This window comes from Dromaius novaehollandiae, chromosome 3 (genome assembly GCF_036370855.1).
Source record: "Dromaius novaehollandiae isolate bDroNov1 chromosome 3, bDroNov1.hap1, whole genome shotgun sequence".
Lineage (NCBI taxonomy): Eukaryota > Metazoa > Chordata > Aves > Casuariiformes > Dromaiidae > Dromaius > Dromaius novaehollandiae.
In genome coordinates this window covers 71,952,006-71,975,185 of record NC_088100.1, presented here as the reverse complement: position 1 = coordinate 71,975,185, position 23,180 = coordinate 71,952,006, and the positions used below count along the sequence as shown (strand labels likewise).

Here is a 23,180-nt window from a genome sequence, read left to right as displayed (position 1 = left end):
AACCACCATGGGAATTAGGCACTTTTTCTTCCCCCTCTTCCTTTCTAGATATGCATCTGCTGTCAGCAAATTTCACTGTGGTATGTCCTCGTAGACCTGAACTGGGGCTCCCTCTTTGCCAGCTTCCCTCTATCTATCTTCCCTTCTGTGTGGGTGGATGTTGCCAAAGTGAATGGAGAGCAATCCCATCTCTCAAGGCAAACAAAATAGAAAACACTCCCCCTAGCAGCTTTTTTGATTCCTGACTCCAAAATCCTGCCTATCTTCTCAATATTCATGGTGCTCTATATATTTTCAGGGTATCTCATAGGCTGGTGGGAGACTAAGTAGGCTCAGGACAGCATGTTATCCTCATTAGGGACAGTGAGGCCTGAAGCAACTAAATGACTTGCTCAAGATCACACAGAAAATACGTGGTGGAGAGTTTCCCTCTGAGTTTGCTGGATTTATTGTTCTCTAAAAAGGGGTGTTGTTCTGCAGGAGCTCAGCAAGGTGTCCCTCCTGCTATCGCCAGTGGCATCCAGAAATGGTGAGGTGCAGATGTCCACTCCGCTTTACAGCACCTGGGAGGGAGGAGTGGGTATGACTTACTGACCTCAATTCTCCGGGAAAGGCTGGTGACCTTTGTAGCACTAATCTTGCGTCCCTGGAAAGAGATGAAAAAGGAAGGGGGGGGGGGGGGGGGAGAAAAATCCCGGGGGGGGGGGGGGGGGAGAAAAATCCCAGCCTGATTTCAGGCCTGAATGCAGGAGCAGCTCTTTTTAGCATGTCTTCTGTCTGTCAGCTGAAGCCAAGGAGCAGGATTAACTCTCCCAGAGGACCCCAAAAACTGGTGGCTCTGTGGGTAAGCTGAGGACATGTCTGCACGCAGGGCTGGACTGCCAAGTACTGGGCTGCTGAGGACAGCTGATGGCTGTGGGGCCGGGGGTGAGGTTCATATAGGACAGTGAGGGAATGAATATGCTGGAGAGAAATGCCGCACTTCAGTCTGTGCTCTTCCAGCGGCAGAAAGGAAGATAATGCGTGACACTGAACTGTGCTGGAATAAAGTGGGTATCAATGAGAGCTGTGTCAAGCTGGAGAGCTGTCTCTGAGAAGAAAGAAGAAGATAGGAACTGATGGCGTGTAAGAGAGAGATGCAGGGGAGCAGCATGTGTGTGAGGTACAGGAGGGGGAATGTAAAGGGAGAGGGAGTTTAAGAGACAGGGAACAGCTTGAGGTCAAATGAGAAAATGTGGAACAGAATACAGGCAAGTGATATTAGATATAATAAAAAATTTGAATAGAAAACTCAGCAAGAGCTAGAGGAAATAAGATGAGGTATGGCTGGGGGAAAAGAAGATTGAAAACATGGAAATAAAGTAAAAATGATAGGACCTGCAGAAATAGTGGAAGGTAATATAATAATATTAAGCAGAGCAAGTGCACACTCATTTATGAGGCTACATTAACATATTTATTTAGGTAACACAAATACATTTCAGGGTTGCTTGAAAGGATTATGTGGCTCTGGCCAGAGCATAGTGAGTGATGGCTGTAATATGTGACAATAAATATTTATAGGTGTGAAGGGTATAGTTGCCAATTATTAAAGTTTCCTGAAACTGCTCATTATAAGATCCCATTTTCAGTTACTTATAACTCTGAGAAACTATGATTGGGCTGGAATTTTCCATGCCAGCTGTCTGCCTTATGCCAAATGTCTTTGAAAAACAGTGTTTCAAGAAGACTGGGGCAAGACTAGAAGCATGCAGGAGATGGAAGCAAGGACAGACAACAGAAGAAGAGTATAAACACATCACCTGTATGCCTAACAACAAAATCAAGAAGACAAAAGCCCAGCTGGCATGAAGACTTGAGACAGACTGTAAGGGTAAAAAGAAGGAAACTAGTTACCAGAAGAAACTCAGTGAAAATATGGATCTGTTCACAGATGTAGGAGACAGCCTAGTGATGGATGGCATGGAAAAGGCTGAGGTACTCAAATACTTGAAACGTAGTCACAACGATCATGGAGCCAAATACTCCTCAGCAGTGCCAGGCAGCATGTCAAAAGGCAATGTCCACAGTCTACACCATGGGATGTTCAGGCCGGACATGAGGAGCAAAGAGAGTGGTGCAGCACAGGAACAGGTACTGAGGTGCTCTGGAGGTTTTAGGACTGAGCTAGGCAAAGTCATGATTGACCTGATGTGGCTTTGGTGGTAGCCCTGCTGTGAGTGGTGGGATAGACTGGCTCCCAACCAACATCCCTTTGGTTCTGTGATGCTTTGATGAAAGATGTTGTTCTGACTATGTTGGAAAAAAAATCTGGTGATTTTTTATTTGAGAAGTTTTAGTGTCTCTGTATTTTAGGTTTGAGAGGCAAAAGAGGTCAAGCTTTAGGTCATGGGCAGAGGATCCAAAACACTGTCCGTCACAGCATCCTTTATTCCTAAGCCCATAATGAGAACCCAAGGTTTTCTCTCTTGCTGTTCCTCTGCTGTCAGCAGGTGAGTGCAAAAGCCTCAGGGAAAATGTCCTATCTTCCCTGGTGCTGCAGATGATAAAAGAAGCAAGCCAAGTTCAGCTCTCAACTGTGTTTCTTTTTTGAGTGGCAGCAGTCAGCTGCATATCTAAACTCAGGCAGGGCTTGGGCATATTTTTCCCATTTGACATCTGAATGTTTCTGACACACACAGAGATATGATAGGGATGGTAGCTTTGAGAAACACTGTAGGAAATGACTAATTCTTTCTTCAGAACATGGATTAAATTGTGCTACATGCAGAAAAATAAAGGGAAAAACAAAATATTAAATAGCTGCTAAGTGAGAACCAACTATTCTGTACACTATATAAAGCAAGAGTCTTGTGAAAAAAATGATGTGGGCACATTATAAAAACTGTATAGTAAATGAAAGCAACTGATAAAAATGATGTCTTTTTTTTCTGAGGATGCAATCATCCAGGTAGCACTTAGTGTCAGGCAGACAGGTTTAAGCAGGAAGGATCTCTGCAACAGTCTTTCAGACTAGACTCTGGTTTGCCCATGACACTAGAGTAGCATCTTGCTAAAAATGCGTGGATGTATTTCTAGGCCCCCTTTCAATTTAGCAGAAGGTTGGTATGTGAGGAATAGGTATACACAAACAGAGTTCACTGTATTTGTATATCTCATATCTTATATCGCTAGGGCAGAAACATTACTAATGTAGTTATGAGGATTCAGAGAGGTAATTTTGAATGTAATGCGTGAGAGGCACAGAGAGTCCAGCAGAACAAATTCAAAACCTGAGATTTAGCACAGAGTGGGGGATATTTACTTGTAGCTTCCTAGAATACCAATCTTGTCCATCATATGTGAGGGAAGATCCTTACACTGGTTTAAAGTTTGGAACCAGGGCATGAGTACCTGTTCAGTTCTTGCAATGGAGGAAATCACCAGAGGAGTTCTTGGGGATTTGTGCTAGGATCTGTGCTGTTCAGCAGATTTATAAATGACCTTGAAAGAAGGTCAACTGTGAGTTGCCAAAATTTGCTGACAACATTAAAGCATTCAAGTTGATAAGGAGGAGGGCCAGCTGTGAAGACTTGTAGAAGAATCTTATAAGACTGGGCAGCAGAGCAAAAAAATGGCAAATGAAATTCAGTATGGATTAATGTTAAGTGATGCACATAAGAAACAAACATTCTAACTCTACCTAAAAAATAATAGCCTCTGAGCTGAACAATATAACTCAGGAGCTTGATCTGGGGTTATCACGAATACCTGAAAACATCAGTAGTGGTCAGTGCTCAATAGTGATCAAAAAAGCAGATCAAATGTTAGGAATTATTATGAATGTGATGGAAAACAAAATAGATTATGCCAATCTATAAGGTTTTCTTTACCTTCTCCTTGAATTCTGTCTGCAGTTCTGGATGCCTCATCTCAAATAGGTTATGGTAGACCTGGAAAAGGTTCAAGAAAGGGTGACAAGTAATCACAGGTGTGGAAAACCCTTTGTACAGGAAGAAAGATGCTAGACTGGAAAAGAGGTGCCTAAGGGTAGACAGGATAGAAGATTACAAAATCATGACGAGGGTAGGTAGGATCTGACAAAGAAGCATCAAATGAAGATAATCAATACAGATTCAGAACAAATAAAAACATGGGGTTCTTTATACAACTGCTCAGCTGACCTGAGGAACTAAGTTGGTGCCATAGGACGTTGTGGGTGCCAAAAGTTCAAGGGTGCTAGAACAAATTGTAGAAAGAGAGAGTCATTGGATACTAAATACAAAGAAACGCTCATATGTATCTGATTCCGGGCAAGCCTGAACTGGAACTAGTGGGATAGTATTAAGGGGAAGAATTATGCAAGCATCTTATTCCGGTTTTTCCCTAGACATTTGCTTATGGTGACTACTGGAGAGAGGTTCTTGGGCCAGCTGGGCTGTTGGTCTGATCCAGTTGAGCAGATCTTATTTCCTGGAGAGAGCAGTTCCAGGGGCAGGATGCTGGGTTTGTCACTACTTGCTCTTTCAGTAGAATGTAGGAATTCCTCATGCAAACCAAAGAATGGGCAAAAAAAATATACTAAACATTTTTATAATATTTCAAATTGCTGTTTTGAAATATCATAACTGGCTCTGTATGTTCCTGATTCTCTTAAAAGCACATCTGCATCCAACACTCATTTCATGACAAATCAAAATGTATAGCCCTCATTCCAGCGTTATGTAGGCAGTAGGTATGGTTCTTTTACAGAAAATATTACTTCTGGTAGAGCAGCAGTTTCTGCTCTGCCCTTCCTTAAACTGTGGTTTTCTTGGGGGCTGGATGATGAGAGTGCACAGAGCTTTCGTTATTTCCTAGTGTGAGAAAGAGAATGGGGAGGGCTAATAAAGGAGCAGTTACAGGCCTTGTCTCTTCTCCCAGTAGTATGCCGTTGGTATGGAGAACTTGTACCTCTATCAAAAAAATGCCAATTTTTGTGCTGGGCAATGGGCGAAAATATGAGCCCTCCAATAACCTCTGTGGCAGGGAATTCAGTAGTCCCTATTCTAGTTTGTTCCATCCTGAAGACGGTTAGGATTCCCGTTAATTTTAAAAAGGTCAATACAAGGTTAGAACTGACCTTGAAGTGAGGTTATAGTTCAGAATGAGCTTGGAGGAGAGTGAGAATCTTGAATAAGTTTTTGTCATGGGCATACAGCTGATACATGAAAGCTAGAAATGGCCAGAGTTACTGGAAGAATAGAGTGGAATAACTGGATTGGAAGGGCTCTCTGGTGTTTATCTAATCTAATCACTTGCCTACAGCAGAGCTAAGTTCAAAGTTAGATCAGGTTGTTATGGGTCTACCTGTGACTCAGTGGCTACTTTTTTGTGCAGTTTCTCTTTCCAGGCCTATGCTCAGCCATAGGCTAATCCCAGCATGACATACTGTGGATCATTATGTCTTGGTCTTGTTTGAGAAGAAGTCACAAAATTTGCAAGTCTTTTCCCATATTTGCTCACGCTGCCTGCTTTTTGCAGGGGATGTGATGTTGCCAGTTCATGCAAGACATTGGCATAGAAAGATAATTATGCTGCCTGCCTGAGTTGGGACAGTCAACAGCAGATGTATGCTATGAGCAGAATATTTCTGACACTTGGACCTGTCCAGTCTGAGACTTGATTGGATAAGACTGATCCCCCCAGTGCACTCTACAAGAGTAGTGAAAATCAGGTGCCTTTCCTGTCTGTGAAAGCTAGTCCTTGCCCAGCTGTTGGGTGGAACGAGGCCTCTGACTGGAGTCAGACTGATCGCCTTGAGCATATTGTCCTTAATAGAAACAACCTCTGGCCTTCCAGTCTCCAGAAGAAACTGGTCAGTACATGGGTGGCAGATGAAACTTCTTACTTGGTTAGAAATGCCAGTTTTTCCCTCCCATTGGTCATTTATTACCAATCTCCATTGCTATAGTGGTGGCCACTGCTTCCAAGGGTAGATTTGTCTTGCGGAGTGAGAGAACGTGTGTGTGCATGTGTGGGTCAAATAGGTTTTCAGTCTAAGATAGCAGACACATGATTGTGTCTTGAATCCTTCTTTTGGCTGCTTTTTGCACCATTTGTTTAACAGTATGAAGAAATACAAATGAAGTCCGTGCACCCTGTTTGTGGTGTTTCCCTCCCTAGGCTCACTCACTCACTCTGCCTCCAAGCTGTGTGCCTATAGCCTCTGGTAGTAAGAGCTGTCTTGCTGTGACCCAGGCTTCATGTTGAATTTACTCTCCGCTTCTTTTACTGTGCATCTGGAGAAGAAAGTTATAGGCCAGGCTCCTTAACAATATGGGAGCATTAAAAATACAAGGTTTGACCTTCTCTGCCTCCTAGTGTCAGAAGTTTAGGGACTGCAAATTTTCCAGCACCTGGAAACCTCCTTTTTTTTTTTTTTTTTGGATGAACACGAGCCAGCTCCAGAAGTTGGGCATAAAAAAAAGATCGCTGCTGTGGGACAAGTGTCCCTTCAGCAACCCACAGAGCCATGTGGGGGGGTTGCCCACAGTCCACTGCTTTCTGCTCCCCAGCTTTGCTCTCTGCTATGAGTCAAACAAGAATTCACTGGCTCTCATTAATATCTGGAAGCTTTTTGCAAGCTTTCTGCCACCTGCTCTCAGAATGAAAAATTAATATGCTTATGCTCTGACTAAATTATGCTGTACTCTAATTCCTGAAGAAAATGTTGATAAGAGCACTTTTGAGAAAGGCTTTTTAATATCCTTTCCAAATGACTAACGGAATTCCAATTAGACCTTACATGTCATTTTCATTTCCCTTGTCATTGCTGCCTAATTCTGAAAAAAAATGCTTCCATCTCTACTGCTTTCATGTATCATCTGCCCTTCTTATTTGTCCACCCAGCCATAATCCTGGTGGGTGACATGACAGCTATTTCTATGGCAAGAGCATTGCAAATTCTAATAATATCTTTCACTGAAGTAGCACTTTATCCCTGGTAGGGCTGTGCAAAATTATGTTTTACATACAAATTTTCACCACTTTGTGTGTTTTTTTAATCTCTCATCTTGCAGCTTCCAGCTTACCATATTTCACATAACTTGGAGGAAATAAAACAACCCTATTCTTGCCTTTATTCTTTTGAAAAAAAAAAAAAAAAAACCTTTTTGGCTTGAAAACAGGATTTAGTTTTTGGATCAGGAACAAGGCTATTCAGCATTTAAAAATAAAAAAAAGGTGTTCCTATGTGCTAAAACAGGCTTATTTAGGGATGTTTAACAAAAAGTAAAACCCAAACCAGCTCCTCTGAGTTTTAGCCAGCGAGCTTTGCATTTCATTACTGCTATCCCATGCATCTTTACTCTGAAAAGGTCAAAAATATGTTTTTGTTCTGAAGCTTTTATATTAAATACTTGTTTCATCTGCCATTGAAATACAACCATTTTTTGAAAGAAATGTGACCAGTGCTTAACAATGTGCTGCAATGTTACACAATAGTTTATGGCACGCAGTAAAGGTAGTACAATGCCCAAGTGAAACTACAGTGTAGATTTGTGTGGGCAGAATATTAATGACTCAGAATGCAGTTTTCCCAAGACACTAGGGTTAACTTCTCTCAGCATGGAGGAAAATGAACAAGCAATCTTCTGCTTCCTGACCAAGTGTCATGGCTTTAGTTCAGCACAGATGCAAAGGGAAGGTCCCTGATGAATCACTAGCACCATTTTCTTGTAATACCTGGGATTTCTTTGTCCTTGCCAAAGAAAAATATTTTTGGGAAGTTGAGGCCTGATGAAACAATGTTCAATGACTTCTTTGGATATTGGCTCAGAGCAAAAATGAAATTTGTAGACTTCTTTAAATAGAGCCTAGCCTGTATGTTGCTTAAATTGGACAATTTAATGCTTCAGCCTCCTATCGAGGCTATAGTTCATTTGTTGAAACACTTCTCTGCTACCTTTGTTCTCGCATGATATGGGGCCCACCCTTGGCAGCATTCTTATTTAACTGGTGTTCATCAGTCTCACTGAAGTCAAACGAGTGACACTGTAAAACAGTCCAAAAGATGACTTTGTCTCCTTATGCATGACTTTATTTATTACAGTGTGCCTTCTCAGGAGCTGGGAATATAATCTGAGTCAGTAAAACATCCAGCAAGTTATTGTTCCATAGCCATATCACCCCTCCAGGGTGATATGTTTTGTCCCTAGAGAACCTGTGAGCTCAGTCACCTCCAAGTCAGAAGTACTAAAGCCCATATTTAAGTATGGATTGCCCTGTGCTCTGTGGTTTTACATCATTTGAAGGAAAACTTCTACTTTTAGTTGTAATATACTTTGCAAGGTGTAGCTCTGTATATCCCATAATGGGGCTGTTTCAAAAGCAATGAGTACGTGCTTCTTTGTAAAGACACCCACAAAAAAGATTGATGAATGATGTTCCATAAGGCACTGAAATGTAAAATGAATGTTCCAAGAAATTCTGGGAGAAGTCCCAGTAGGACCCTTCTACAGCTCTCACTGGCCTTGGAGCCAGACTGTAAGTAAGTTCAAAGAGAAACACAGGCAATGGTTTTAACTGAGAATGAATTGTATGGTATATGAGAGTATGGTACACTGTGCTGTGGCACTACACAATGTCCTTGGTCATGCAGAAGAGAATTTTTGTACGGAAAAACTATGTATCTTCAAATTGGAATTGTATTTGGAAGGAACATGCAGAAACTGTAGCTGCATGAAAAAGCAAAGTAAATTAAATTACATGTTCTTCAACATGACTGTACTCTTTTGATACTTTTGTGTAGATGTTAAAGGCCTCTAAAAGCACAGAATTTATCCTACAAAGCTCTGAATCACTGTATACTGAAAGTTAGGACTTTGAAGAGCATTTAATTATGAGGTTAGAAATAGTTATCTCTAATATTCTATTTGAGATCCCTTATTCCATACTTAAAAGAACATGCAATGCAAAAGAGGCTACAAACCTCACGGCAAAGAATTTGCTACTAATAACAAAATGTGTAGCATATAGCATCCTTGATCTCAGGGATTTAAAGTCTGCTGGAAAGGAAGCATCAAAACTGATTTTAAACCCCAGAGCATTTAAGGATTCATTAAGCATTTTTGGTGGGGCTTTTTCTTCTGCTTTGCTGTCCTGCTCAGAAAAGCTGGTTCCTGTCAGTAGATGCTTACCAGAAAGCAGCCCAAAAGAATTCTCTGAGTCCAGGACCTCTGGCCACTTTTTCACAGCTATTTTTGTTTTTACTGTTATGATAGGACCGTTTTTCTGAGCAGCAGCATATAGCATCGAGTATCTCTGTTCTGAAAAGAGAATCTTTAATTGCTTTCTTGTTCTCGCATTTTCTTCAGATGAAGTAACATCCATTGTATATTATAACTAGCTCTGCCAAAGCATCTCTGTAATTCCAGTTTGGGAGCCTTTCTCTACTGTGTTAGGGCAATTCTCACGTTCATAAGGAGCTCAATTCAGTTGCCTGAACGATAGCCACCTAGTGCCATTTGAGTGCCTTAGGGTATCTGATAGATCTTCACAGCATTTGCAGATACAGCACAGAGCAGGCGATGCATACCTCACTGAGCTGGAACTGGGTGCGATAAACTAGGGTATCTCAGCTGGCACTAGACTCCTATATTTAGACAGCAAAGCTGAGCTCAAAGTGTCCCAGGGTATCCATCTATACAGGTGTGGGAGAGACGACCAGTCCCCAAAACTTTCATCAGGAGCTTAGCCTTGCAATTTACATAGCCAAGAAGTCTTCTCGTTGTCCTTCCTCTCTGGGTAATGAAGAGAAGAGAGCAAACAAGGTGGTCTGTGGGGCCGTTTTGCTGGGAAAGCTAAGGAGGAAGAAGAAGAAGAAAAGGGGTCTGGGTCCTGGAATGCAAAGAAGATCGGTGAATTTCTGCCTTATGGGATCATTAGGTGTCCTTTGGGGGTGGCTATGAGTTTTGGGTGAGTGTCTAAGAAGGTGCTGAGCTACCAGGGGCTGTGCAGAGCAGCTACTTCTCAGAGGTGTGAACCGGCCTGGCAAATGGTCTCCCTGGTGCTGACGCAGAGATGGGGTGCCTGGTCCTGGAGAGAGGCTGAGCAGTCGAGGGGGTGCAGCGAATGGGGCAGTTAGTGCTGGTGAGGATTTAGTTAGAGTGCCCCAGGTTAGCTTGGTTACTCATGTAATGGAGTATATTTTTACCTGTTGCTACCTACCTCTCCCCTCTCCTTTTATTCTCTTCCATCCAAATCCATAACACGCTTCCCTCTTCAGTCCCCAACACACATCAGAACACTCTTTAAAGGTACAAACAGTGCCCTCCGTTCCAATTAGCGTGAGGGCTGGTGAAATCCGAACCTGAGCTGTTGGGGCAGTTGCAGAGGAGCCAACCTCCAGCAGCCACCATCTGCACTGTGCCACGGACAGCCACAAGGAAACATTGCACATTTCGCCAGAGCTACGTGCCCTGCAGAAGAGCTCCCACAAACACAGGAAGGAAGCAAGCACTAATGAAGTGCTTCTCCTGTGGTCAGTCCATCCTTAAAAACCCACCCCATAACTTGGTAAGGTAAATTAAGAGCGACATTCAGGAAGAGAAGAGGCAAACTTAAGGCAAATTGTCTTGTTACTGTTAATTTGGGGAAATCTATTCACTTCAGGAGGGATTATTCTAACATTCTGCCAATAAATCTGACAAGAAATGTGTCACACTGTCCTCATTCCAGCCCCCTAGGTTTACAATTACATTGGTCTCCATATTTCCCTGGTGTTATTGCTCAGTGCACTGCACTACCTCCAGCCACAGCAAGATTAAAGGTAGTGAGAATCTTAACCTTACATTTCATTGCTCCTGTCAGCTCAAGTTAGCTACACAATGTCATTATGTTTTTATAAAATATTGAAAAACAAGTTGTTCTTTTATTATTCCTTTTAACTAAATCAATTCCTTTTCCAGGCAGCAGACAGTAAAACTAATGTCTGTTCTCATAATGCTTTATGATCTTGAGCATCAAATATTCTCTGGTCAGTGAATCAATCAGGATTCATTGATTCCTATTAACAGTTAACAGGGCACTGTGTTCTTCAAGCAGACATTCATATTAAGGCTCTGGCTCTGTGAAGTCACACTAGATAGCCAGGAAGTCATTTATGCTACATGCAATATCTGATTTGCAAGAACTGAGAAACATTAATACATTTGTTTTCTTCAATGCATCCAGTCAAAGTCCCCATAACATAACTTTAAAATATGATGCCTTAATTCTGTCACTTACACATAGCGCCTTTTACTTGTTGTCTGTATTTTGGGTAGATGGAAAGACAGATGATCTCTCAGAGCATCCACTTCTCCGACACAAGTTGTGAGGAAATTCAGAATCTGTAAATTTTCAGAGAATATTTTTTAGAAAATACAATTCCTATGGGTAATTTAAATGGATTCTAGAACTGATAAAATAGGGACATCTTAATTTACAATTATATGCATAGCCGCACATACAATTATCCAGCTTGTCATGTGAAAAAAAAAAAAAACAAAATACCCCACGGCAACCTGGCTGGACACTTCAAAAAAGAAAACAACTCAGTACATAAACCCATACAAATGCTATTGAAATATGAAAGAAATATATGACATTTTATGTTCTTTTACTCATAAAGTTTAAGATCCAAATTCATTTATCTCACTTGTGAGAGCAGCCTCACCAGCTCCAGGAGGGTTGGTGGCATAAAGCAGATAAGATTTGGATCTTAGCACAATGTGCTTCTTAGATAATGCATTTCAGAAATAATTGCTCTCTTGGAAGAGTTAATTTTTGCCCCTTTTTAAATGTTGCAGGGTAAAAACATAACTCTCTCTTGCTAACAAGTATGTTTCAGTAATTGTAAAGTCATTTCAAATTCTAATTCAAAGTGATTTGATTTGCAGGAGATCACAGTTAATTATTCATGCAAATGCCTCCTTTAGATATGTCTGGACTAATGCACAATCCATATAGTAAGTGAAAGCACACAAATGCTCCTCAAGCAGTCTGTGATTTCTCTCATAATAGTCAGTAAATCATTTTTTTTATTTGCTGCAAATCACTACCTGCTGAAAGTAATTTTGATGTGGAAGCTTAAATTAGAGGTCTTGTTCAATATAAGAAATAATTGTACTCCAGCCATTTTTAACCACTGTTAACATATGTCAACATATTTGAAGCTAGTGTGCACCTGTGTGACAATTTAGAGCTGCTGATCTACTTTTCTCAAGGCCTCACTCCTTCCACTGTCCTAGTTTCACATCCAGACCCCCAAAAACTTATTTCTGATCCCTGACGTATCTGAATGTATGGGTTTAAGGTCCTAAGCAGGGCCCAAAGATTCACATGCGGGGGATCAAGTCAAAAAAAAAAAAAATCTGTTTGAAATGTATTGCATAAGGCATTTTTACAATAAAAATCACCCCTGTTCTGCATAGGCATTAAATAGTCACCATTGCCTTTTGTACCAGAAGAGACTGAACCTGCTCTGCTCAGCCAGGGGTTTCTGATTTCCTTCCCACAACACATTCCTTGCGCATTAGTCCTGGCTATGTCGTATACCATTAGCTACACTTCACTGGTACTGTATGTATACTCTTCAGTCTGTTTTTGGCTCTACTCTGCCACCAATTTCAACAGTAAATAAGGTCCTCACTGTTTTCAGTTTATTTATCCTACCCTATCTCTGCAAGCTAGGAAAATACCACTAAGCCCACTGCACAGGCAGAGAAGTGAGACACAGAAAGACTAAACCAGCTTGCCGGTAGCCCCTGCTGTGGCAGAGTAGGGGCTGAACACCTGCCCTGCTGTCTGAACACCTAGGCTATGCTTCCTGTTTATATTTAAGATAAAAGATGCTGTATAAAGCACCTGTAAAGCCCCTCTGTCTGAGCGCAGAATTTCACAGTTTTTCACTTGAGAACAGCATAATGTGTCCCCATAGACCACCAGGCTCCACAGAGGTTCTGAGAAGAGGCCTGTGTGCTGCAGAGCGCCGAGCTACTGGAGACTCTACTCAGCTTCAGGATACAGTGCAGCATGCGGTCATGGTAATGGATGAAAGACACCAATTTTTAGAAAAGCACCAGGAGCGATATGGGGAAGTTAGCCTGACCTCTGGTCCAGGAACAGTTAGTTGAAGTTGTGGTAAGGACTAGAATTGGTGGGCATCTAGAATCTACTTGAGATGATCCTATCGGGAAGAATTAGTATGGCCTTTGTCTGTCTTGATTTCCGAAAATGTTCACCAAAGTGTTATAAGAAACTAAGCACCCATGGAAGGTCCCGGCATGGATAAATAATTGCTAGAAAGTTAGGAAATCCAGTAGGAGTATTTTCTTGATGCAGAGAAAGCAACAGTTCAAGAGAGGTCCATGCTGGGACCTCTGCTGACCAGTGTATTCATAGGCAATTTAGAAAAGGGGATGAGTGGTGAAGTGAGAAAAGTTATCAGGATAGTAAGGACTAGCACCAACTGTGAACAACTGCAGAGGAATCATATGTGACTGAGCAAGAAAATCCCTCAAAAGGTTTGTAGCAGAACTGGAAAATGTTCAGAGAAAAGCAGCTTATATGATCAGAGGTATAGAAGGCTGCTGCACAAGGAAAAAAAAATCAGTGAGTTAGGACACATCAGTCTGTGAAAGAGGTGACTTCAAGGTATATGACAAAAGTTTGCAAAATCATGACAGGGTGTGGGAAGAGTGGATAGAGATTCACTACCCACATTTCTAACAGTACCAGCACAAGGAGATATCAACTAAAGCTAGCAGGAACCAAGTTCTAAACAAAAAAAGGGGCAGCATGAACTTCTTAACAAAGAGTGTTGCAGATGCTAGAAGTTTCAATGGCTTCAAGGGAAAACTGAACAAATTCTCATGGAAGAAAAATCCCTAGGGTCTACATTCTGGCTCTGAGATGAAAACAGGTGAAGGTTGGGGAGAGCACCAGGTACCATGTGTAGTTGTCTCTTTCATAATTTCCTAGACCTTCATCTACTACCACTGTTAGAAACAATATTCTGGGCTAGGCGAACCTTTGGTCTGACTCTGTATCAGCCTTGCTGTCTTCTGAAAGCACTAAAAACAAGCCTACAACATTTTTATGGATTAATTCATATTTCGGGTTCTGGGTTAAATCTGCCATTTTTCTTAGCTCCTTCCCCCCAACATTTTATAATTCTGCCTGAATTGTCCATTTTTGAAAAGTTCATAGCTCTTCTTGTAGCAGAGAGAAGCTTGGACGTAACTTCCAGGTCCAGATATAAAAGCACAATCATAAATGAGCACAATTGTAAATCTGAGATTTATTACTTAACTGGCAACTTTTGGGCTACTCTCCTGATAATTTTAAGGCTTGGCATCGGCAGTATAGCTCTGTGCACAGTTCAGTCTAAACAAAAAGCCCCTCTTAACTGAGAAATCATGGTGCTGCAACATCCCATCTGAAGGATGTGAAAATGCTCTGAGAAAGAACCATGTGGCACACGTAAGGACAAAGCTGGTCTCTAACATATTCAGGAGGTGACTGGTGACCTCTGTTTCAGCCATTCTCCTCTGTTAAAGGTTGAAAAGACGAAGAAAGCAGATCTCGCTGTTGAAATGTGACACTATTTTGCACAAGAAGGGTTTTGAAATTGGGAAAGGAGGAAGAAAAAGAAAAGCGAAGTGGTAGTAGTAGTCCAGTCATGATATAGTGCTGAGCAAGGCCTGCTTGTGCTCAGTCTTCATGATTTTCTACTGAATTGCTGTCTGGATTCTCCAGCAAATCAGTATGCCAGGCAGAGGAGAAACTGAACTGCAGCAAAAAAAAAGAAGAAAAGGAAAAGTAGGCTGTTTTCTCTCTCCGCATATCTAATGCAAAAGGAGAGGTGCCATAAAGGCTATCCCTTGAAGCAGAGCTCACACGGTATTTTTGGTCCCATTCTCACAACCTTCAGAGGGAAGATAACAAACAAAATTGGCAGCAGGCAGAGCTTCTGTGGGAGCAGCTGTGATGGGAAGACATCTTGTTCATGCTGAGCAGCTATATCCCCCCTTCGCTTCCCTGACAAAAAAGAGATAAAAAGAAAATGCTGAGGCAAGGTTATAGGATATGGTCGTGGGATCAGGTGGCCCCTGCAATTGGATGGTAATTCTGGCAGAAGGGGCGCCAGAAGAGGGGCCAGTGTGGTGCGACAGGCTGCTGGAGAGCATCGTGACAGGGGCACAGGGCTGCCTGCTGAGCCTGCCTCCGAGCGCGATCTCCGCTGTGCCTTCCCAGCACTGCTCTGCATTAACAGCCCCCTCTCTTGCTCATGAGCTTTATTATCTGAACCAGGGGAAGGGGGGAGAGGGGGGCCGCATTATTATTTTGCATTCCTGAGTGTTGAACCATGTGTGAAAATTGGTCACATAAACAAACACTGAGATTCATTAGCCCCATCTCGCTTCCTCTACATAGTGTTAACAAGTTGTCCCATTACCAACAGAATTAACAAAGCTGGTTTCCTCCTGATTTATGCCCTGCAGCCCTAGTGACTTCCTGGCCCCATGCACCACCTCCAGCTGCCTCTCTCCTACCACACCATGACCCATGGGAACCTCCCGGCACCCTTCCAGCAGTGCCCACGTCCCCATCTTGCTCTCCCCATCAGCTGAACTGAGGGCACTGTGTGCTGTCACGGGTCTGAGCTGCGGGGCTGGCTGGCCGCCGGTACCCACCTGCTCCTTGGCCAGCCCTGCAACCCAGGAAACCGCTGAGCTCCTGTGGAGCTGCTTTGTTTCTTCCCTCTGACTGATTGCTTTCACAAAACTTGGAATAACTCCATGTTTTCTTAAACCCTGTGCCTCTGTCAGATTTGCTGAAGTAGTCAGCGGGCTCAGAAATGATGCCTGGGGGAGTGACAGGCCATCTAGGAAGATAGCATGAATGCTCAAGCTTCATTTCCAAGGGAAGTTTGGCTAATGATCCCACCCTCTAGGTCTGGAGATTTCATTCAGCTAATCATCCAATATTTAGCACTGAATTTTTTAAGCCTACTATTGCATGAACTTGAGTACCTTCTGCTTCTCTGGTGCCTGAATATACTCTGACTGCTGAGCTCAAACAAGGTTAGACTTTGGTGAGCAAGAGGAAATATAAGAATTTTCCTCCTCTTCCCATTCATTTCCCCTCCAAAAATTCCAGTAAAAAAAGAATTCCCTTAAGGAATTTAAAGAAATATTTGAGATCATTTATCATGAATTGAAAGGAGCTCCAGGAAAAGAAAAAAAAAGAAATTTTGCCTTTAGCAAAATGAAATATACAGAGCGAAACATGCAGAGTTGTAAGCAATCAAGCTGTGTCCTTAGGGCTGTGATTACGGTGCACCCAAATTCAGCTGAAAGCCACTTTATTGAGATGTCCAATTTATTCTAATGACTGCTGCTTAACTAGTAGTATTAGTGGAAGTCCCACATAATTGGGGATGCATTAGCTGGAGCCAATGGACTACATAATGTTTAACCAAGTGTTAAGCAAGTGTGGAAGCTTAATCTCTTTTTGATTGCTAGAAGAAACAAAGACTCACAAAAAGGCATAGGCAAAATGCAATGAATTTCATTTTTTACTTCTGGTTTTGTGGGGAGGTTTTTGAATTCATTTATTTTATTTTCACGACCTTCAGGCTTACTCTAAGGGCTGTGGATACAGGAGGTCAGACTGTATGATCACAGCAAGCCCTTTTGAAGTGTATAATCCCAGAAGACACAATTCTTATGGCAGTAGGCAATCACGGGAAGGACAACAGGTTTGAATCCCTACCATTCAGTGTGAAAGTGTGAGCACCTGCCACCTTCCAAAAAAAAAAAAAGAAAAAAAAAAAGCTTTGTTTTCAAAAGCCCAGAGCACAGGTCAGTGCCTATGTACCACAAAACCTCAATGGCAGCTAAGCAGGTAATTGCCCCATATGCCTCCAAAGTCCCCTCCATGTCCCAAAGAAACAGATTCATAAACTTGAGTAGATCAATGACTAAAGCAGGGAAAAAGTAATGAGGTTAGGGCATAAAAAGAAGCAAACTGAGCTGAGGTATAAAATCATTTCTGGTTTGCTATATTGTAAAACAGAAAAGTAAAGGTGAAGAATACCCAATCCCTGTAACAGACAGTGCAATGCATAGCCAAAAAAAACTCCCAACCCCACAATCGGAGATTTTTCTAGTTACAGCAGAAGTCAGAATGTCAGCAACTGTTAAAAGCACAGTTTGCTTCAACCCAGTTTTGGAAAGGAAAAGAAAATGCCCTGGGTTCCTCTCTTTTGTAGAAACCTTCGTTGCTAGGCTAGCCCCCAACTCACCCACAGCACAGCTGCGTCCACATGCCCGTCTCCCCAAATTCTTGCCTTCTGGTGCTGCAGCCCCCTTCCAGCAGGGTCAACAGCAGTTCCCACTAGCGACCGATGAGCCACGCTAGCTCTGCTGGTGCCAACTTTTATAGCACGGTCTGAAGCAAATGGGCAACTCCACTGGCTCTATATCGAAAGAGAGAACACAACAAGTAGTATCAAAGAAAGAAAGAAAATCTGCCATAAGATAGAAAAGACTTTATGTATCATTTTTAGAGAGCTGTTCTCTTCATGTTACCTGTGCTATTACAGTAAGTGTGAATGGGATGGAAATGCCACCAGGAGCTACTGGTGCAGAGGAAAAATGTGTCCAAATCTGAAAGCAGAATTACCTCTCTTACTAGGAATAGGATTGGCACTTGGAACTACCCTGTATTAAAGATAAACCTGCATTCCTTATCCCCTGCAAAAAAAGCTTAATGAAGTAAGCATTAATATGCTGTACATTGCCTCTGAAAATGGCAGTGTGACTGCAGTGTATATAATGGACTAGTCTAGAGAGGGACCTGAGAGAGCTTTACACAAGCATGCAGGACCTGTATGCTTTTGCCCTGATGGCAAGAAGGCCTCTCCCTTAAACTTGCATGCCCCTGAATAATTGTACTCATATGAGTGGTCTTGCTGAAATGAACAGGAACTCAAGTGACATATTGATGCTGCTGAAAGAGCATATGTACACTGGAAGTGTTTCATTTCATTTTATGTCCTACACTATAGAACCAAAGGATGTGAAACCAGTCCAAAGGAGATGGCAGCATTGCACAAGAGTTGTTGATTAAGATGTGAGTAGCTGCTAAGCAACATAACTGTTAAGGTAAGTAGAGCTTAATTAATCACCTGCACCAGAGTCTGGCCAGGACACTCAAAATGAAGGAAACGCTGAACTGATCCATAATATATATTTCCTTCTGGGTCAGCAGTAAGTATGATCACTGAGACAAAGCTCCACAGGGTGGATATAATCTTGGCCTTAAAGGCTCAACCAGAGATCTGCATCGTGCTAAAAGCCAGTATTAAATTGAGTGCTGAGAGATATTGACTACATCTCTGTTGATGAGAAGGCCAGCAAACAGCAAAGGCTCTCTGTAACAATCTTTTATTTGGCAAAAAGCAAGCAGACAACAAGGACCGTGCAACCTACATGCAAATCATCATCAAACACGATCAGAACATTTCTGGAAAAATGAAGTTTTGCTAAACAAGTTGCAGAAACATGTTGGTTGCAACAAAACTAGGGCAAAGGAAAGGGGAAACAGTTTTTCACTCTCAGGCTTAGCACATCCCTGCTCTGATGATTCCAGAATAAAAAAAGATCCAAATGGTATCAGAGAGAGCAAGGACTGGTACCTGGATCTCCCTCAGCCCTAACTGGATAAATACATTGATGCATCTAAGAGCTGGAGTTTTGGCATAAAAATAGATGCAATTAGCACAATTACAATTTTGCAACACAGTCAAAAGGTTTTGTTTCCAAATCAATACAGAATGAAAATAGGTTTCAAAAGTTGCCATTAAACTAATTGTTGCTGTCCAGTCAGCCCTAGTAATTGTGAGGAAGCTGGGTATCTGTCAAGGAAAAAAGTGTGCCATGGAGATGTCATGAGTTATGGGTGCAAGTAAAATTTCCAGGGGTGGCAGAAGTGGGGAGAAGGGGTTAGTCCTTTGCTAGTTTTTTGATGTTTCCTACCTCAGTTGTTGTTTCTTTTCATATTGGCTTCACTCTCTCATTGCCTGGTTGTAAGATGTATTGTGATCTTTTCTAATGTTTTTTTCAGCTGGGTTTCAGCTCTTCCCTCTTCCTCTATCATGCGCACACACACTGGCCTTCACCTTTACCAGCCTTATGTTCCTCCAGCACTTTTGTTCAGTTTCAGCTTCTGTCTCACTCTGCTTTTAACCATTTATTGTTTCTCTCTCACTCCCTCTCTCCTTCTTTGTTCCATTCCTCTCCCTTTGCTGATTATCTTCCTTGTCTCTCCACTCACTGTATTTTTTTCTCCTAGCCTAAGATTTTCATTCCTTTTCCCTTTTTATTTCTTGGCCTTTCCTGCCTCAGCGTTTCACCCCCACTGTATCACACACAGAGCATCACAGGAACAACTTTCATCCCTGATATAGGCTTCCCACATGGTAAAAAACTTGCAAGGTTTGGATCTACTCTGCAATGTGTCTCTCAGAAGCAAGGGAGAGGGCTTTTTTCCTCTTTAAAAATCAAATCCCTTGTTCCCTCATTCCCCTTAGCCTTATAGTCCATCAAAGCAATCAGCCCTTTATAAAATGAGCCATAAGGGGAGCCTGTTGGCAGGGAATCTGCTTTAACTGGGAAGCTGCCAAAGTCTGCAACAGCACTGAAAAACATCACAGGAGAAAGAGAGAGGAAGGAGCCATGCCCGGTGTCTCAGAAATGGGTTAGTATTACAAAAGGGGAAAAAAGCACAGAGACATTTCAGAAAGAGTTAGTGTCTCTAATGCAAAGCCATCACATTTTAGAAAAAGAGTGATTTGGAAATGATTGCTTTTCTTAGCAGTTCCCTGTCCAGAGCTAATGCTGCTCCTCTCCCCTTCTTCCAACCCCAAATATATACAGCAGCTGCTGTTCAAATTCCTCCTATGTTGACAGAGTCAGAACTCAGCATCAAACACATTCTCTCAACTTGGAAAATATCCTGGTGTCAATATGTATTTGCAAAAACAGATGTAAAGAGTCTCGTGGGGGTAACCGAATTATAATGTTTATCTCCCTTTAAATCCTTCTATACACACTTCTACTTGGGTGTCCATGTGATGTGCCACATGCTGACAGCCAGGGAGAAAGTGAATATAGCGACCTGGAGAGGAAATATTCAGATGTAAATATTATAAACCATTCAAAGCCATTTAGTTACATTTACTTCTGGCCTGCATCTATTCCCATGGCTACTTTTTTCCATTCATGCTCCTCCTTTCTTTTTGGTAGTTTGCTCTATCCATTCGTAGTATCTTGGCTTCATTAGGCTGTAAACAATTTGGCAGCCACTGCCTAGTGCCTGGCAAACCGGAATGTCAGCACTGACAGAAGACTAGAGTGCTATAACAGTACAGATAACTGGTGAAATATTACAGTGTTTATTAAAGAAAAAGATGTATTGAAAAAATAGAACTTGAAAGCAGAACAACATTTAAGCCTACACCCTCTGCTTTTACTTTCCCTTGATCAATATGAAGAAAGAGGTTCTGGTGAAGCATATTGTTAGCCTATACCCCAAGAGTTGCTTGTGCTGTTTATCCCTGTATTGAGTCAGCAAAAATGGTGCTCAGGCAAAATGGTCAATTATTTACCACTAGCAGTAGCAGCTGCTAGTTCCTTTGCCCTAATGGAAGTGATTACATGAGATGAAGGTGGGGAGACTTACTTATTGGAAAGGAAGCTCATTGTAAATTCGGGGTATTCAGCCTGGGGTACTCAGCTTCTCAGGAACAGACACTCTCTTCTCTTTGTAAGCTGGTCTGAACAAGCCCAGTATCTGCAGAGACTATCCAAAAGACCCTAACGCTGATCTGACTTTAAATACGAGTGGAGTAAAAGGTGGAGATGAGAGGAAATAGGCCATGATGTGACTTTCCCCTCCACAAATAATCTCAAGAGTCTTCCACGCATGTGCAGAGCAAAACAGGAGAAACATCTAGGCCTTTTGCTTCTTCTAGCAGTTTGCAGAGATAGCCTTACTGTGTCACTCAGGGCCAGGGCCCTAAAATAAAGCATTAAGTAGGTGGCACCTCAGGTAGGGATCTCCGGATCAACTGATGACTTACTAACAAGCAGGATGCTCTTGGTACATATAAACCTATAGTTGTTCTGTGAGCAAATCTGCATTCATGTGTCACCTTCATTTGATGCTGAATATTTTCCTTTTCCATTTCAAACTTGGAGGAGAGAAGTCAGAACTCAGTGTGTCGCCCCTTTCAGCGCTTCCTGTCATTGCTGAGCCTACGAGCCAGAGGCAACTAGATAGGGAGCTGAAGAAGATAGGTACTGAGTAGATGTCCACAGGACGCTTAAATCCCAAACCTAGCTTTTTCATACAGGTAGTACGCTCTTTATTATGACACAGTTTTGTATGACTAGCCATGTGGCATTTCTTTCTATCTTTAGTTATTTCCAAACCATCCTTAATATCCTAAAAACCATCATGCTTCGTATTGGCCATCCACAAAGGGCAAATGATTCTTCAGGGTTGAGATTGTTCACCAAGTAAAATACTACTTACTTTAAATTTCTCAATGGCACTTGCCATTGCCTAGCCACTTAAGTCAGGAATATTGTTTCTGACCTTTTATGAAGTTTGATGAATCTTTTTAAGGAAGACCTTCCAATGTAAGTTTCTGAACAAATAATTCATGACACTGTCTAACAATCTTTCCCTTCTACAAAGACGTCAACATTCATTCTGATTTATTTGTCTAATATTTAGATTATGTTTTTTCTTCAACCTTTAGTTTGTATTTAAAACGGATAGTTGTTTTTCTACATATTTAATGACTGTGACTTACATAATCTATTTCATCTGATTTTTTTTGTTTTTCTTATGAGATTTTGCTGCAGTTACTTTTGACTACCAAACAAGCCTAATTTGGTGAGAAGAGAAACTCTGAGTCTTCTGCGCCTCACAAACATTTTAAGAAAAGTTAATGTTCACCCAGGTATGCATGAATTATTCATAATACAACCTCATTTTTAACACCAGAATAAAGTCAGCCCATTAATTTGCAAATCTGTTTTTGCATTATTCATTCTGTTCTAATTGCAGAAATTCTCAAATAAAGTAGGGAAACTACTGGAGTCCTAGGAACTGTTAGAAGTTAGAAACAAGTATTTTTAATTCAGAACTGAGCCAAGAACTGAGACTCAGTTTCCTGTCTGTGATATTTGAGTTCTGGGCAGCTTGTCCTTCTTAGCTCAATTTTTGTGGAAACTTAAACTTACAGGCTGAATTCAACCACACTTGACAAAAGAGCAAAAGCCATTAAGTAGGTTCAGTAATTTTCAGCTACTTCAGGTTTCTTGAAAATAGATGGCCAGACAGAAGAGAGAGACATTTTAAGTGCCCTAGCTGAATACACATCTTATTAGAAACTAGGGAAGCTATGTGGGAGAGAGCTAGAAAATGCCCCACTTACAAGAGAAATGTTTTTCAGCACTCTTCTTAATTTTAAAGACTGCTCTCTAGAACAGAGAGGAACATGTATATTGGTCAATAACATCTCTGAAATACATTCACATATTGGCCAAGCGTCTGGTTCTTTGCTGCAATACATCCATATTTTCTGGAAGAAGACAAGTTATTACATGTAAAGCTAATGTCAACAAAAGAGACTTACCCTAGTGAATAATAAGGTCCAAAACTCCCAGGCTGACAGCATTCGGATAAATTAAGCACATGTACTCCTAATCATCTTTTGTATCACATGTGCCTGAAATGAAAAAGACTTCATTTGTAGTTAAAAAGTCAGATAAAATAGTGGGCTTCCCCATTTACCCTTGTGCACTGGTGAAGGTCTTCCTGGCATGGCAGTCGTTTCTGGAGGAGTTACCAAGCAGGAGCACCACACAGCACTGAGCAGAGCTTGCTGCTTCTCTGCCAGGGCCCTCCAGCTGTCCTCCAGCTGTCCTCCCACACAGGACATGGGGAGAAGCTGTAAGTGTGGATTGGCCAAGGGGACTGGTAGCTCTCAACCCCCCAGCTGTACTGCCCCATTTGGATCCCACATACTGCTGGCTAGCTGCGCCTGACCTCAGCACACACTTGGTGCTCATCCTCCATCTGTTAGCTCTCCCAGTTTC

The 23,180-nt window shown here is 41.8% G+C and overlaps 2 long non-coding RNA genes across 2 annotated transcripts in view; one reads left to right on the top strand and one right to left on the bottom strand.

Annotated features, from left to right (window-relative positions):
- Positions 1–515: 515 nt before the first annotated feature.
- Positions 516–22,801, bottom strand: LOC135327884 (uncharacterized). Its single transcript, XR_010388418.1, has 5 exons — positions 22,718–22,801; positions 17,312–17,485; positions 11,248–11,351; positions 3,873–3,932; positions 516–563 (listed from the first exon to the last, which is right to left on the bottom strand). It is a non-coding gene; the product is annotated as an uncharacterized LOC135327884 (long non-coding RNA).
- The window catches only part of LOC135327883 (uncharacterized), a 30,805-nt gene continuing 26,708 nt past the window's right edge, over positions 19,084–23,180 (top strand). Inside the window, exon 1 of the long non-coding RNA XR_010388417.1 lies at positions 19,084–22,039. This is a non-coding gene — a long non-coding RNA (uncharacterized LOC135327883). The remainder of the gene's footprint in view (positions 22,040–23,180) is intronic.